Source organism: Lutra lutra, chromosome 4 (genome assembly GCF_902655055.1).
Source record: "Lutra lutra chromosome 4, mLutLut1.2, whole genome shotgun sequence".
Lineage (NCBI taxonomy): Eukaryota > Metazoa > Chordata > Mammalia > Carnivora > Mustelidae > Lutra > Lutra lutra.
The window spans coordinates 11,246,074-11,262,095 of record NC_062281.1 but is presented as its reverse complement, the minus strand read 5'-3'; the positions used below and the strand labels follow the sequence as shown (position 1 = coordinate 11,262,095).

General features: G+C 45.8%; 1 pseudogene; it reads left to right on the top strand.

Moving 5' to 3' along the window:
* Window positions 1-7,361: 7,361 nt before the first annotated feature.
* On the top strand, window positions 7,362-8,041 carry LOC125098716 (ubiquitin-conjugating enzyme E2 L3-like; annotated as a pseudogene).
* The last annotated feature ends 7,981 nt before the right edge of the window (window positions 8,042-16,022 follow it).

Sequence of the window (16,022 nt, the reverse complement as noted above, 5' to 3'; positions counted from 1 at the left end):
AAGGAGCCTACATTTATTGACCACTTACTCTGAGTGGGGCCCTGAGCATGTTGAACTTGAATTCATTAAAAGACATGCGATAAGGGCCTGTAATGTGCTCAAACGTCTTCTGGGCATTAGATAGGCAGAGATGAACTATTCTTGCTCTCCAAGAAAGGCAGACCAGGAAGTTCTATTTAGAAAGCAAGGAGAGGATGACTCTCACAGAGGTATGCCCAGGGTGTCTTGGGGCTGTAGAGAGCATGGAGAAGATTCCTGAATCAGCATAGCGGGGGTGGGAGGGAGGGTTGGAGTCTTAACTCAGTTTGGACTGCTCTAACAGAATACCATATAGACAAGGTGACTTATAACAACACAGATTCATTTCTCACAGTTTGGGAGGCTGGGAAGTCTGAGATAGGTCTGAACAGATTCGGTGTCTGGTCAAAGCCCACTTCCTAGTTCATAGACAGTGCTAACCTGCTTTCAGCACCGTTCCTCAGGGGATCCCAGGGGAATCAGGTCCACTTGCCCCCAGTAGTAACCCTCCTGTTAATTCACCGTCTGTGCCATTTGTCTCTTTCCTCTCTCTTTCTCACTCATTCATTTTCCCTGGGATCAATCATCTCCCAAATAAACCAGCTGCACCCAATTCCTTATCTCAAGGTTTATTTCTGGAGGAATCCAATGCAGGACAGCATTCATTCATTTATTCACAGAGTTATTCACCAGGCACCTCCTATGTGCCTGAGCAAAAATGGAACAAAAGCATAGGCACATAATATAACCCTTCAGGTTTCAGCATGGTCTGAGGAGATGGTGCATGTTCAGACACGGAAAGCAATGAGACCGAAAAGCTGTGCACCGTGTTACAGTTGAGGAAACTGAGGCCCAGGAGTGTTCCGTAACTGGCCCGAGGACAAATGGTGCACAGAGGAGCTTTGGGGTTCCGACTCTTAACCACCATCCCATCCATACACGTCTCCTGGTGGCTAATGCTGGGGTGAATTCGTTCAACCTGCATGTGTGGACTGAGAAGCTCCTGGGATCCGGATTGATCTCAGAGGGACACAGTAGGCAGACGACGAGGAGGTGCTCACCAAGAAGACTGAGAGGGAGGAAGCTAGAAGGGAAGTGGCTGGAAAACCAAGGGTAAGGGAAGAAATTCCTTCTAGAAGTTAGGAATGGCCAACACTCTAATGCCCCTGCAGAGTCCAGTCAGATAAGGACCAGAAAACAGGTGGGCATTTTACTTGACTATCAGAAGACTGATAACTCCTGCCAGAGCTGTTCCAATGGAGTGGAGGGATTAGAAGCCAGATTGCAGTGGGTTGAGGAGCGAGTGGGAGAAAGCAAGTGTAGACGACTCTTTTCAGAAACAAGGCTGTCTAGCTAGTGGGAGGTGAGGGGAGGATTCTGTAAGGACTGGTGGGTGAGTGAGCATCTGTGGTTGATGGGAAGGTCCCAGGAGAGTAGGAGAGGGTGAAGAGGGAGGGCGGGCGCACTGGTGGAGCAGGTGCCGAGGATGAGGAGGGATGCGGGGGCTTGGGGGGGGGGGTGGGGCGGCGGGATGAGGCCTGGACCAGCAGGGAGCCACCGTGTCCACCAGAGCAGAGGGCCAGGGGACGAGGACAGACTCAAGTTCCTTGGTGAGCTGATCCCAGATTCCTTGACTAGGAGTTAGGTGGGCTCTTAAGGCCCCCTAGTTTAATCCCTCATGACATTCATGCTCTGGGTGAAAACAGTTCATTCCACTGTGGATGAATACCAAGTGACTTCAGCCTCACTGAACTGGGAAGGAAATGGCATGAGACGCTATTTTGGCCCAAAGTTAGTCAAAGGGCAAAGGAGAGGAGGAGCAGGATGGACTTTGGGAGCCAGAAACTATTAGCCATCAGCTTAATGACTGATGGTTGAATAGAAAGTGGGGGATGGTGAGGAGAACACGCAGGGGGACAATGGTGCTCACCTCACGGGAGGAGGGGAAGGAGGAGGGCGGTATTTTTAACCATGACAGAGAGCATGGGCCAGGAAGGTTTGAGGAGGAAGATAATGAGTTCCTGTTTGTGCTTTGTGCTGGGAAGGCAGCGTGGGCAGTAGGTAAGAGTTTGCAGCTTTGCTTGGAATTGGGGGAGGTGGTGGGCTTGAGGGTGGTGGGAGAGCATCGGCAGAAGTTCCTGCACAGTTGGTGAGAAAGCCCCTAATCAGCTAACACCCTTTACTAGCTTCTCCCAGTCCTGTTTTATACCGACTTCTCAAATGCTGGGTTTCTCATCCTTGATGTTAGCACATTGGACCAGGTCATTCTTTTTTTGCGGGGCTTCTCAAGCTTTGCAGGAAGATTAGCAACATCCCTGGTCTCTCCCCACTGGATGCCAGTAGCAATACCCCAGTTATGACAACAGAAATGACAGCAGACATTGCAGAATGTTCTCTAGTTGAGATCAACTGCCCTATCATCTTTCCCTCATGTCAGGATGTCGCTTAAAAGGTGCTACTTTGGACAGTCTTCTTCAGCAGAAGCTCCTGCTCCCAACGGTGGAGTCAGGTTGATAGTGTCCAGATCCAGGTTCTGCCACTCCCCTGGTTTGTGGCCTTGGGCAACTTTCTTCCCTTCCCTCAGCTTCTATTTTGTTGTGATGTTTGGGTTGTTTTTTTTTTTCTCTTGTTTTGCCTTTTCTCTGTAAAATGGGGGTTTTGAGAGGATGACATCAAATGTTCCATATAAAGGGCTTGGCTCTGTGTGGAGTAACTAGTTAGCCTTCATTCTGCTGTTGTTTGTACTGGTAATATTCATAAAGGTATGTAGACACAGGTAAGACATCCAGTGAACACCTGGAAATTTGGGCCTCAAGATCTGGATGTCACAGATGTATCACAGACAAGAGGAAACATTGAAACTGTGAGCATCTATGACATGGCCTGGGGTGGGGTGTAGATAGAAAGAAGAGATGTTTGAGCAAGAACCTCATAAGACACCAAAATTTACTCAACAGTGGAGGAGGAGGAGTCAATAAGTGAGATTTGGATGGTCAGAAACCCAGATGGGGATCTAGGTGTGAATTTTTCATCTATTAGCAACGTTGACCTTCAGGTGGTGAGAGGGATGTCTGCAGAATACCATCTCACGGAATGATCCTGATGTTGGTGTGGACTTTGAGTCCTGAGTGCTCACCTGGAGTCAGGTGCCATGTGGATATTAATGCTCATTTAATGCCCACAACAAGGTTATGGCTTAAGAACTACTTATCATCCCCGTTTTATGGATGAGAAAACTGATATTCTGCAGAGGAGGTAAAGGAGGAGAGTTCATTAGCAAAGAAGGTGGAAGGAGAAAGGGCTTTCATGCAGAGAACCAAGGAGCAGACATAGCACCCCAACACGCATGGGTATTCATTGGTGTTAGTGGAACAGAGAGTGGGAGGCGGGTGTGAAGGGCTTGGGAGAGGCTGGGAGGGCCCCCGCAAAGGGGTGATGTCCCGCCACGCTGTGTCAGGCCATCTTGAATCCAAAGGCGAAAGGAAAATTCAGTCATAGTGACCCTCTCTTTAAAAGTGTGATATTTTATTCATCCTGGAATGTTTGCATTAATTTTCCTTTTATAAAATATTGCATTAAAATTTTTTTTATCTCAATTACTGAACTTGTTGGCAAGCGCTCAGCTGGACTGAATGGAAGTCCAAACTCTCCCAGCCTCCTTGACCTTGCTGCTTATTTTTCAGATCCCAGCCTGCCTCACTCTGCTGTCCCTTAGGCAGGAGAAGGCAAGGCTCCTGATTCCAGCCCCATGTGACAAGAGCCAGTGGGGAAGAGGTAACTCTAAAGGAAACCACCTGCTTTTAGGAAAAGGAAATCGATAGTGGGCACCAAAATAGTGGGCACCAAAACCTAACAACTGTCCACTACAGTCAGACCGCCTAGAGATCCTTGGTGCAAAGAAGAAAACATTCTGGGGAGTGGGGAGAGCAGGAAAAGAAAGAATGGAAGGTGGGTTCAGCACACATGAACACTCAAAGCCAGGTGCTTAAGAACCTGCACTGTAGTCTGTAGCCTGGGTTTCTTTCTTTCTCTTTTCTATTTTTTTTAAAGATTTACTTATTTATAGGAGAGAGAGTACACGTGGGAGGAGCAGAGGGAGAGGGAGAGAGAATATCAAGCAGACTCCACACTCCACACTAAGCATGGAGCTGGATGCAGGGGCTCCATCCCAGGAACCCGAGATCATGACCTGAGATGAAAGCAAGAGTTGGATGCTTACCTGACTGAACCACCCAGGAACCCTTGTAGCCTGGGTTTCAGTTCTCATTCACCTACCAGCCCTGTGATTTTGCCTAGCAAATTAAATTGTCCAGCCTCAGTGTCCTACAAAATGGGGATAATGAAAGTATACACATCATAAAGTATTAGGATGAAATGAATTAAGCCTCATAAAAGTGCTTGACCATAATAAATATTCAGGTTTTTATTTCTAAAGTGTGGCATTGACATTTTAAAATTTATTTTTCAAGCTATTGAGTCATGAAGGAAAGAGAGATGGAATAGTAACGTGAAGCTTAGGGGGAGCCCAGGGGGGATTTTTGTTTGTTTTTCCGGTTGGAGGAACAAGAGAAGGAGCCAGGGAAGAAGGGCAGATGGAAGGCTGTGGCAAGCAGTGATTGCCTCCCAGAGTCGGGAACACCTGTCATACCTTCCCAGTTTATACTCACCAATTCACCGAGAAGCTGTAATGGAGCAGGGCCACACACATCTAGTCAGCATGGTCAGGGACAGAATCCAAATTTCCTAATGCCCATGGAGGTGTTTCTCCCTGAAAACCTGGTCACTCTACTATATCTAGTCATTGTCAATCCTAGAGCTGCTGCTTGAGCCCAGGTCCCATGAATGTGAGAGGCAACGAGGTCTTTGTTATCATACTATTAAACAAACCAACAAACCAACAAAAAACAAAACAAAAAAAAAACCCACCCTTTTGGTAAAAGCTAAACTTGAAAGGGTCTTCCTATAAGATAAGCATCCAATGGCATTTCCTCCAGAGATGATAAGCATCCCGGAAAATGCTTTCCATCATTAGGTTATTAATTTTAAAAGCTCTGTTTCCAGCTATAATGGAGATTTACGATAAAAGGGTCAGAAAAATGGGTCATTGCGACAATCTCTTAAGGAAGTAAGGTTCTCTTCCGTTTTGTGGGACATTAATAAGGACTTCACCCGCTACTCCTCTTGAGAACCCCACGTGGCCCAGAGGAAGCCTTCCCTGACCTTTTGGGGTGGCTTCTCATCTGCGTTCCCATAACGTCCAGGGATCAGTCCTGGTGGAGCCTTTACTGCCGTACGCTTCATCTCTCTCCTGCAAACCGAGGACAGGGACTCTCTTTTTTGCCTCTGTACCGCTCGCACCTATCAGAGAGCAAACATACAGTGTGCACTTAACCCACATCTCATGAATAAATGTTTGTATGCTTGGGAAACAGCACCCCTCTTTCGCTGTGTGAGAAAACCTGCTCACTTCCTGAGTAGGCCAAGTTGGGCAAGGAGGATTTCAGGGCAGGTTTCTGAAGCTGGTACACTGTGCAGAGTGGAAGCAACTATGTGTATTAGGAAGAGTATTAATGATAATAGCCAGTAGCTAAAATGTGTCGAGTGCTTTCTCTAGGCCTGGGACTGGCATAGAGTTCTGTTGATTCTCATGGCACTTTCCAGTGATCATCTCATGTAATCTCCAAGCAAACTTATGAGGGCAGACTGTTCATACTGTACATTTTACAGATGAAGAAACTGAGGCTCAGAAAAGTTGCACACAGAGGATCTGTCTTTGAGTGATTCAGCTGTTAATTTCATGCTCTCCTCTTGCAAACTGAGCTCTGGGGATCCAAGTATGTCATGGAGTTTGCAGATACAGATCTAAGGAGTTTATGGTATATCCAAGCCGTTGGTTTATACTGTAAGATAGCAGGTCCCTTTAGTCCCTGCTTATTGTTTCAGAAAAAGTGGAAAATCCTCCCCCGGTGGTTTTGTAAATAGTCCTTAATTGAACTCAGCATTGGTATCATTACCACCAAGTTCTGCAGTTAACCAGCCTGGAGCTTTATTTGCTAGGTCACAGCAACAGAGATATTTACATATCCAACTTTTAACTCTAGGCAAGATTCTCAGCCTGTAAGTTGCTTATCCAGCCACAATCATAGCTGCTAGGAAACTGCCTGGGGCCATTTGAGGGGAACGAGAAAGAAAGGATTCCCCCAAAGCCAGCTGTTGCCATCCCAGAATAATAACACTAACAATTAAGAACTAACAATTGTACAGTCCTTTAAAAATTGCAAAGCACATTCTCATGCAGTTAATTCCCCTGAGAGTGGGAGGAGAGGACTGGTGGGAGGGTTATTTTAAAGAAGAACCCCCAAAGGCTTGTTTCCTCCAGAGCTATAACATAATCTTTCATTCAACCAATGTTTGGTAAGCACCTACTGTATGCTCGGAACTGCACTAGGTGCTAGAACGTTCTGGTGAGCAATACAGATGCTGTTCCTGGACTCATGGAGCTTATGGTCTAGCGTTGGAGAAGGAAAGACGATAATTCAATGCTACACATGGATAAATATAAGACAGCAACTACTGCAGTGCTATCAAAGGGGTATAAAATGCAATGCGAACCTAAAATGGAGGGATTCAAACTAATCCAGATCGGGGAAAACTCTTCTGAGCAGTAATGAATAAGCGTTAACTAGGCAAAGAAAGAGGGAAGTGTTTTAAGCAAAGAGAACAGCATAGGTAAAGATCCCAGGACCAGAGGGAATATATTAGCTAGGCTTTGCTGTATAACGGAGCACCCCAAAACTTAGTGGCTTAAACATTGACCAAAACCATTTGGCCCTTAACTCTGTAGATTGGCAATTTGGCTAAAATCGGCCAGGCTCTTTCCCTCTGATCTTAGCTGGGTTCCCTCATGTACTTGTGGTCATCTCCCAGGTCAGCCAGAATCACTGATCTCTGTTTTGTGTAGTTGTCCCTTGTCTGGCCAGTTAGTCTAGGTTTGTTGACTTAGCATTGAGGTTCTGGGATGAGCAAGAGAGGAAGCTTGCAAGACCTTCTCCAACTAAGGCTCAGAACTCACACACCCTCTTTTCTGCCACAGTCTACTAATCAAAGCATATTGAAGTATAATCAATAGGGGACGCCTGGGTGGCTCAGTCAGGGAAGCCACCGGAAGCCTTCGGCTCCGGTTATGATCTTGGGGTCCTGGGATTGAGCCCCACAGCAGGCTCCCTGCTCAGCGGGGAGTCCGCTTCTCCCTCTCCCTCTGCCCCTCCCCACCATTTGTGCTCTTTCTCTCTCTCTCAAATAATTAAATAACATATAAAATACATCTATGTAATCAATGGGAAAACAGCAGCACCAGATCCAAGATGGTGGCCGGCAGGAGGCTGATGAAGGAGCTTGAAGAAATCTGCAAATGTGGAATGAAAAACTTCCAGGTTGATGAGGGTAATTTAGTGACTTGGCAAGGGCTTGTTCCTGACAACCCTCCGCATGAGGTTGGAATGAAAATCAACTTTCCAGTAGAGTACCCATTTAAACCACGGAAGATCTCATTGAAAACGAAGATCTATCACCAGAACATGGATAAAAAGGGGCAGGTCTGTCCAGCGGTAGTGCTGAGAATTGGAACTGGAATCCAGCAACCCGAGCTGACCGAGTAATCCAGTCCCTCATAGCCCTCCAAAAAAGCGACCCCCAGCCCGAGCACCCACTTCAAGCTGATCTAGCTGAAGAAAACTCCAAGGACCATAAAAAATTCTGTAAGAACGCTGAAGTTTACAAAGAAATATAGGGAGAAGCAAACTGGGGACTAAATTCTGCCACCACGGATTCCAGCGAGTGTGAGCGGGGCTGCGACTCAGACACTGTGCAGAGCAGGACTCTGGAAAACTCACATGTGCCTCGGCCTGCCTGGGGCAGTTACTAACTTTCTATAGTTTTCTTAATCAAAAGTGGTCTAGGGGGCACCTGGGTGGCTCAGTGGGTTAAGCCTCTCCCTTTGGCTCAGGTCATGATCTCAGTGTCCCGGGATTGAGCCCCACATCGGGCTCTCTGCTAGGTAGGGAGCCTGCTTCCCCCTCTCTCTCTGTCTGCCTCTCTGCCTGCTTGTGCTCTCTCTCTGTCAAATAAATAAATAAAAAATCTTAAAAAAAAAAAAAAGTCAATAGGATAGGGAATCTTAGAAGCGGAGGGGGTTTTCAGCACAGCCTAGTCCAGGTAACAAATAGTAACAAACAGTAGCTACGAACGCAGTAGGTATATTTGCAAGAATGGAAGAACGCCCGCATCATAAAGACCCAGCTTCAGCATCTCTATTCCATGGAATGCTGTACAGTGGTCTGGAACTAGCTTCTCTACCTTGGGTTCTTCTTGACTCCCTGTCCTTGCCCCTTCCACAGAGAGGTCAACAAGGCTTCTTTAAAATGCAAATCAAAAACACAGAAACAGAAATGAAAACACACAAGTAAAGGGGGCACCTAGATGGCTCAGTCTGTTAAGCGTCTGACTCTTGGTTTCGGCTCAGGTCATGATCTCTGGGTTATGAGATCGAGCCTCATATCAGGCTCCACACTGAGAGTAGAGCCTACTAAAGAATCTCTCTCTCCTTCTGTGTACTCCACCCCTGCCCTGGCCTCGGGCACACTCTCTCTTTAAAAAAAAAAAAAAAAAAAAGTGCAAACCTAACCTTATAAGCTTCGATGCTTCCTCAATGCTTGTCACACCTATCGGTGCATTAAAACCACCAAGAGGGGGGCACCTGGGTGGCTCAGTGGGTTAGGCCTCTGCCTTCGGCTCAGGTCATGATCTCAGAGTTCTGGGATCGAGCCCCGCATCGGGCTCTCTGCTCAGCAGTGAGCCTGCTTCCTCCTCTCTCTGCCTGCCTCTCTGCCTACTTGTGATCTCTCTCTCTCTCTGTCAAATAAAAAAAAAAAAAGAATATGTTTAAAAAAAAAAAAAACCACTAAGAGGGGCTATTTAAAATACAAACTCCTGCCCTCCACCCAAAGTCACCAAATGAGAATTTCTGGGCTTGGGAACTGGGATCAATAGTATTTAAAAGCTGATCCAAGGAGTTAGCTGCGAGTGATCTAGCTTTTTGTGAGCTGCTGTCTACAAGGTAGTCCAGATGCAAGATTTTTCAAAAAAGGTTCTCTAGCATCATTGATCTCATCAGCTCAGACATGGCCTTTTTAAGAAATAATCTCTGCTCGCCCTTTGTACCACCCCCAAAACTCATGTCTCCTTTCACTGTGTTCCCACTGTATCCTACACAGACTTTATATAATGTCATTATTCAAAGGGTATCATTAAAATCGGCTTACATATCTGCCACGTTCTCACTCCCCTGCCCTAGCCCTTTCTCCCACTCCCAAGGCAAATGTGTGATCGAAGTTATCATACTGACATCAGTGCCTACCCGAGGGCCTGCTATAAAATTGACCCAATCCAACTGATCCGAGGGTCCATTGATGGATGAATAGATAAACAAAATGTGGTATGTACATACGTTATTCAAGAGGGAGGAAATTGTGCCGTGTGCTCCAACACGGGTGAACCTTGAGGACGTTATGCTGAGTTTAAATAAACCAGTCACCGAGAGACAAAGACTGGATGACTCCATGTATGCGAGGTACTCTGAACAGTCAGATTCGGAGAAACTGGTGGTGGCCAGGGGCTGGGGGGAGGAGGAATGGAGAGTGAGTGTTGAATGGTAACGGGGTTTCAATTTTTTAAGAGGAAGTTTAAGTTCTAGAGATGGATGGTGGGGATGGCTGTCTGACAATGGAACTGTCCTTAATACCACTGAAATGTCCACTAAAACATGGTGCAGTATAAGAAAATTGAAGACGGTAAGTTTTATGTCATGTGTTTTTTACCACAATCAAAATTTAAAAAAACAAACCGAACCCGTTGTGGATGGTCACCAAGCATTTGTTGAAGACCTCTAGGATCAGAACATTTCCTAACAGGCTGACTTTGCCAGAGACAGACTCTATTATAACTTGGACTCTTAAAGATAATGGCTCTGCACATAGTCCATGGAGCCATCCATGGGTGACCGCCAGCTGAGCTTAGGCCAATCCCGCTCGCTCTCCGTCTATCTGTCTGGCTCCTGAGGCTTGGCCCCTCTCCCGTCTTCTCTGATCGTGCCTGTGGTCTCAGCACTGTTGTCTCTGGCAGATTCAGTGTGGCTCTGCCCCAGCCTTCCATAGCTAATGGACCCTGCCTCACACAAACCCAAGGACTCAGCTCCCAGCTCAGGCCAGCCTCTTTGGAAGAAGCAATCAGATAGAAAGTTCTTTCTTAAGTAGAGCCAAGACCTCTGTCCTTGGAACTTTCCTTTCTATGGTTCATATTCTAACTTCTGGAACATTACAGGGCAAGCTATGTCTCTTTTCCCATCCAGCAGCTCTTCTAAGACTCAGATACAGCTCTCTGATGATCCTTCCCAAATAATTCGTATCTTTAATCTTTAATCTCTCAGATAACGGATTTCTAGATCCTTCTCTGCACCCAGTTGCCCTTGTCTGACTTCACAGGAATTTGTTCATGTCTTCCTAAAACATGGCTCTTTAAATTCTCCACATGGCATCTGACCAGTACAGAGAAGAGCTGGATTATTATTTCCATGATGTAGACCCAAATTTGCTGAATCCTGAAATAAATCCAGATATCCACCACATCTTCCAACCTAACTATAAACCCGAAGTCAGCCTGTTTAACCAACACACTTCCTATGTGTCAGCCTGAAATGATAGCGAACGGACTTCAGATGATCCCAAGTACCCGTGCGCTATACATTGAACGGACTTTGTGCTGTTTCACGTTTTAAATAGCTTTTCATAAATTGTTTTAGACGTTAATTAATCTGCATCTGGAACGTCTCTACTTCTCACCGTGCAGTCACGTCTCGGGCGTCGCAGGCTGGTTGTCCTCACTTGCCCAGGCAGGATCTCACCTCCTTTCCCACAGAATCTGACCCAGTTATTGCTGGGATCCCCATGGGGGTCTCATGTGAGCTCTAAACAGGCTCAATTACTCGAGGCCGCTTGTGGCCGTCCCCCACCCTTACAGCTCTCCCATCAGATGCCTGATCTGGCCAATGCTCCCCTGTACCAGCCACCAAAACACAGAGCCTCTGCCCGTTTTGATGTGTCCCAGAGCCCCCGGCAGCCACAAACTTCAGGATACAGTTCTTTTCTATTGTGATGGGTAGCACCAGGCTTCTGCAGAAAAGGGCTCAGAGCCACATATAAGGTGAAATTTTTGAATAGGGTCTGTGTGAAGCCATCTCTCCTCTTCCTCCTCCTCCTCCTCCTCCTTCTTCTTACCTTATTTATTTGTTTGAGAGAGAGAGAGAGTGAGGAGAGAGAGAGAGAGCATGAGCAGTGTGGGGCAGGGGGGAGAGAAGCAGACTCCCCACTAATCAGGGAGCCTGATGCAGGGCTCGAGATCATGAGCTGAGCAGAAAGCAGACGCTTCACCGACTGAGCCTCTCAGGTCAGATACAGTTCTGATGGTGCCTTTGTCTTACTGAGTCTTCTGCCACAAGGGATGGCTACAAGGGATGCTTTTGAGGGGTCCCTGTCCCTCACTCTTCATTGGTCACACAAGAGCCAAACACAGGATGTAAAGTGTGGATGGAAGCATCTTTTGAATTCTTTGCCATTTTGCATCTGCACCACTCAAAGTAGGCAAAAACAGTATGATTGCCCAGAAAGCACAGCCCTAAAGGAGATCATCTAAACCATCTCCCCCCGCCCCCCGACTATTCTGTCCAAATGACAAAGCTGAGGCCCAACAGGGAAGGTTATTTAAGCAGAGTGATTGTGTGAGGCTCTTAAAGCCAGGAATGAATCGGTCTCCTGACACTCCCAGGAGATCAGATCTAAAAACATGCCTAATAAATGTGGGCATTTTCAGGATATTTATCTGTAAATCTCAAAGTATTTTTTAAGTCATTAAGAAAATATGTTTTGTGTTAAAACTCAGCCATTTACCCAATCCTTCACTCTCCCTCACCCCGATCTTATATCCTTCTCGTCTATTAGATACTAACTAGGTTTCAGTCAGGAAAAGATGGGTGAAATCCAGCAGCAACATTGCTAGAAACATGAAGTCTTTTTTTTTTTTTAATTAAAAAAATATAAGTCGAACAAGTTTTTCCCTGAAGGCAAATGCTAAAATAATAATGATTAATAATAATAATAATTTTAAAAATGCAGGTGAATCTCGTATTTTCCTGAGATCAAGAGCTGGTGTTTCTTTCCTATTGGAGCTGCTACTTTCTCTGAATGTGGTATCTGAACCAGTCTTCTCTGTGAGTGGTGAGAGGTCTCCATGCCTCACTTTACTCATGAGTAGAATGGGCTTCGATGGTCCCTCTAATGGTCTCCCACTGGAAAGTGGTACCTAGTAAGCCAGGTGACAGAATCATTTTAGCCATCCATCCCTCCACTGGTTCCTGTACTCACTGAGGATTTATTGAGCTTCACCTAGGTCCACTCATTCAACAAGTATTTACTGAGCACCAATACTGTTCGTGGTGTGTAGAGTCTCTCAGGGAACAAAACCATAAAAGAGACAAAAATCCCCATCCTTGTGGAGCTTGCATGCTAGTGGCAAAAATATGGATAGAAAATTAGTAAATGACATAATGTGTCAGAGGTGATAAAGTCTCTGGGGCAGAAAAAAACAGCAGAACAGGGCAAGGGAGCGTCAGGAGGACTGGGATGGGTCCGGAGCCAAGGCTGCCATTTTTCTTGTTATTGTGGTGAAATATACATGACAAAATTTACCATTTCAACCATTTTTAGGTGTATAACTCAAGGGCATTAAGTACATGCATTACCACCATGAATCTCCAGAACTTTCTCATCATAGCAAACTAGAATTCTGTCCTCATGAAACACTAACTCCCCCATCTTCCCTCCCCTCAGACCAGGCAACCACCATTTTACTTTCTGTCCCTATTATTGTTTCCTCTAGGCACTTCATAAGAGTAGAATTCATCCATATTATGGCACGGGTTGGAATTTCATTCTTTTTTAAGGCTGAACATATTCTGTTGAATATATAGATGGCATTTTGTTTATCCATTCATCAGCCAACAGACATTTGGGTTGCTTACTTTTTGGCTATTATATTCATAATATATTAATATTCAGTGCTGCTAAGACCATGGGTGCACAAATAAATACCTATTTGAGTTCCTGCTTTCAAAACTTTGGGGTCTATACACAGAAGTAGGTTGGGATCATATGGTAATTCCATACTGGAGCTTTGATGAACTGTCATACTGTTTTCCACAGCAAACGCATCATGTCACAGTCCATCAGTCGTCACAAGGATTCCAACTGCTTCACCTCCTCACCAACACTTGCTTTCCGTTGTTTTTTTTTTTTTTAAATATATTGTAGCCAACTTAATGGGTGTGAAGTTGTATCTCATTGTGATTTTGCAGTCAAATGCTCTACCCCTGAGCTATACCCCCTCTCATTGTGATTTTGATTTGCGTTTTTCTATGACGTTGAGTGTCTTTTCATAGGCATACCATAGATCTTCCTTGGAGAAGCAGCTATTACGTCCTTTGCCCATAAATTGGGCTTTTGTTGTTGAGTTTTAGAACTTCTTTGTGTATTCTGGATATTAATCCCGTATCACGTTTGTAATTTGCAAACATTTTTTTCTCCTATTCTGTGGGAGGCTGTCATTTTAAATGGGTTTCATCGAGAATGTATCATTTGGACAAAGACCTGAAGGAGGTGCCAGTCCAAGGAGAGGAAATGGTAGAATCTGAGAATGTGTAGATTGGGGAAATGAAAAGAACTGTAAACAAGCCCCAAAGGTCATTCTTAAATGATTATAGGGTCTGCCACTGCCTTGGGGATTCAGAATCAGGCAAGTATGGGAGCCGGAGGGAGGAGCATATTTGCAAGAATGAATTTTCTCCCCTTGCTTCGTTTGTCCACAGTGGGCCCTCCTGGAGAGCAGCAGTCCAGACTCTCGATCATGTGGCTGGTGGTGACGACCTTTGGGTGGAGCATGCCCCAAACTCTCCCTAGGCTGGACTGTCCCTGTCTAGAGAGGCAAAGAGTATTAGCAGATCCTTTTGGCCAGAAATAGGAAGCCATGACCTGTCATCAGTTTTAATGGTCATACAGATGACAGTCTGGGCTATCCATCTCTCTATGTCCCACATCTCTCCGCTGGTTCTATAGTCAGGAGGAGAAGAAAGGGGTTATTATTTATTGACACCTTGAAAACCTCTGCGGCTGGTCTGGGTCCCTCCCTGCACTGAAGGCCTCTCTTTCAATGTTCCTCACCTGCTTCATCCAACAGGTGGTCAAACAAACTGGAATTCAGCTCTATTGTCTGTGGGTCACAGGGAAATGGGAGACAACTCAACTCTGTCCGCTTGCCTAAGACAGGACAGGCATTGTGCCTGGTGGTTTGCATGACCTTATTTTGATCCTCATAATAAATACGTTTCATTATCCCCAGATGAGGAAGCTGAATGCCAGAGGTAAAGCCCGTTGCTCAATGCCACACATCTGCCTGATTCCAGAACATAAACCTCGTCTGTCATGCCCATGGAAAGGAATTCCCAGGGCCTGGAGATGGTGCCTTAAGAACCACAGTGGGAAAGGGAGAGGGAGGCTGACTTTTCAGGGTTCCCAGCCCACCTCATCACTTCTGCCTTAGCCAAGACTTTTTCAGCTGTTTTATAGCACTTGTCTCAGCTGCAGAAAATGTATTAATTTTCCCTCATTTGAACAATTTCCATGCCCTCAAAAGAAGCTCGCCACCAATTCTTTTATTCCTGACTGAGAGTCTTAAATCAGTGGTGGGTTTTACATTTGATGGCATCTTAGGGTCAGGAATAGGTTATGAGCATTACCCACCAAAATTCATTTGCAAAAATATTTTTATGTTTAAATGAGCAGGCAGGACATGGACTTCTTCCCAACTTAGCCCTCACCATGTCCCAGGTTTTTCATTCTTACCTCCCTTTGTTGGAGTTCCTTGGCTTGTTGCCCAGGCCCTCAGAGCCCTGGCCTTGTGCTCCCGTCGCTTGTCATGGCAGTACGTGTAAGGGGTGGACTCACTGGCTAAGTATGATGTCATAGAGTTGTGCTTACCAGGGCATTTTGTTGATTTCCCCCATCTTGTTTGGGAGGAACATCCCAGGATGTGAGTCTTTGTGGAAGGCAGCAACTCCCTCTCCCACCCCCATCCCACTCATCCTATGGAAGCTGACAAAGATAGCATTCTCTGCCGCAGGGGTGCTGGGATGAGGGCAGGAGATCTGGGCTGGAATGATCAAATATCCTAGGATTTTACAGGTACAGGGAATGACACAAAGGTGCAGCGGAAGGAGACAATATTCACGCTGGTTGCAGGAGACTCAGAAGTCCATCAGTGAGTATCTACACCGTGAAGCCTTCATCTACTTGTTGGCCCAGCAGTTCCACTGGGATTGCTGTATCTAAGAAAGATTAGTGCCCATGTCCACCAAAAGGTAGGTGTAAGCGATCATGGCAGCATTATTCATCATAATCAGAAACTAGAAAATACCCAATTGCCCATAACAAGTAGAATGAACGAAATGTTTTGGTACAATCACACAAGAGAATGTTATACTGCACTGAAAACAAACTGGGAACTATTATTCCTAGCAACCACATGGGTGTATCTCACAGGTGTAACGAGTGAGAGAGAGAGAGACGTTGGCAGTCCCAGTGGCTGCACTCGAACTAGACAATTATGACAGGCTCTTGGCTGTGTTCTCAGATGCCTAGACTCCCTGGGTCCTGTTGTTTGAGCTGGTTCCCCAGCCGGCCTGTTGATCCTGGAGCTGCCTACTACATTTTAAGTGATGTTAGTCCTAGTCTCTTGCTTTGTTGGTGACCTAAGCTCTTTTCAAGCATGTAACCTAGGTCTGGAAAGCAGGAGCCAATAAAACAATAAAGGTGATTGCATTTTGTCAATTGTAAAGAACCAAG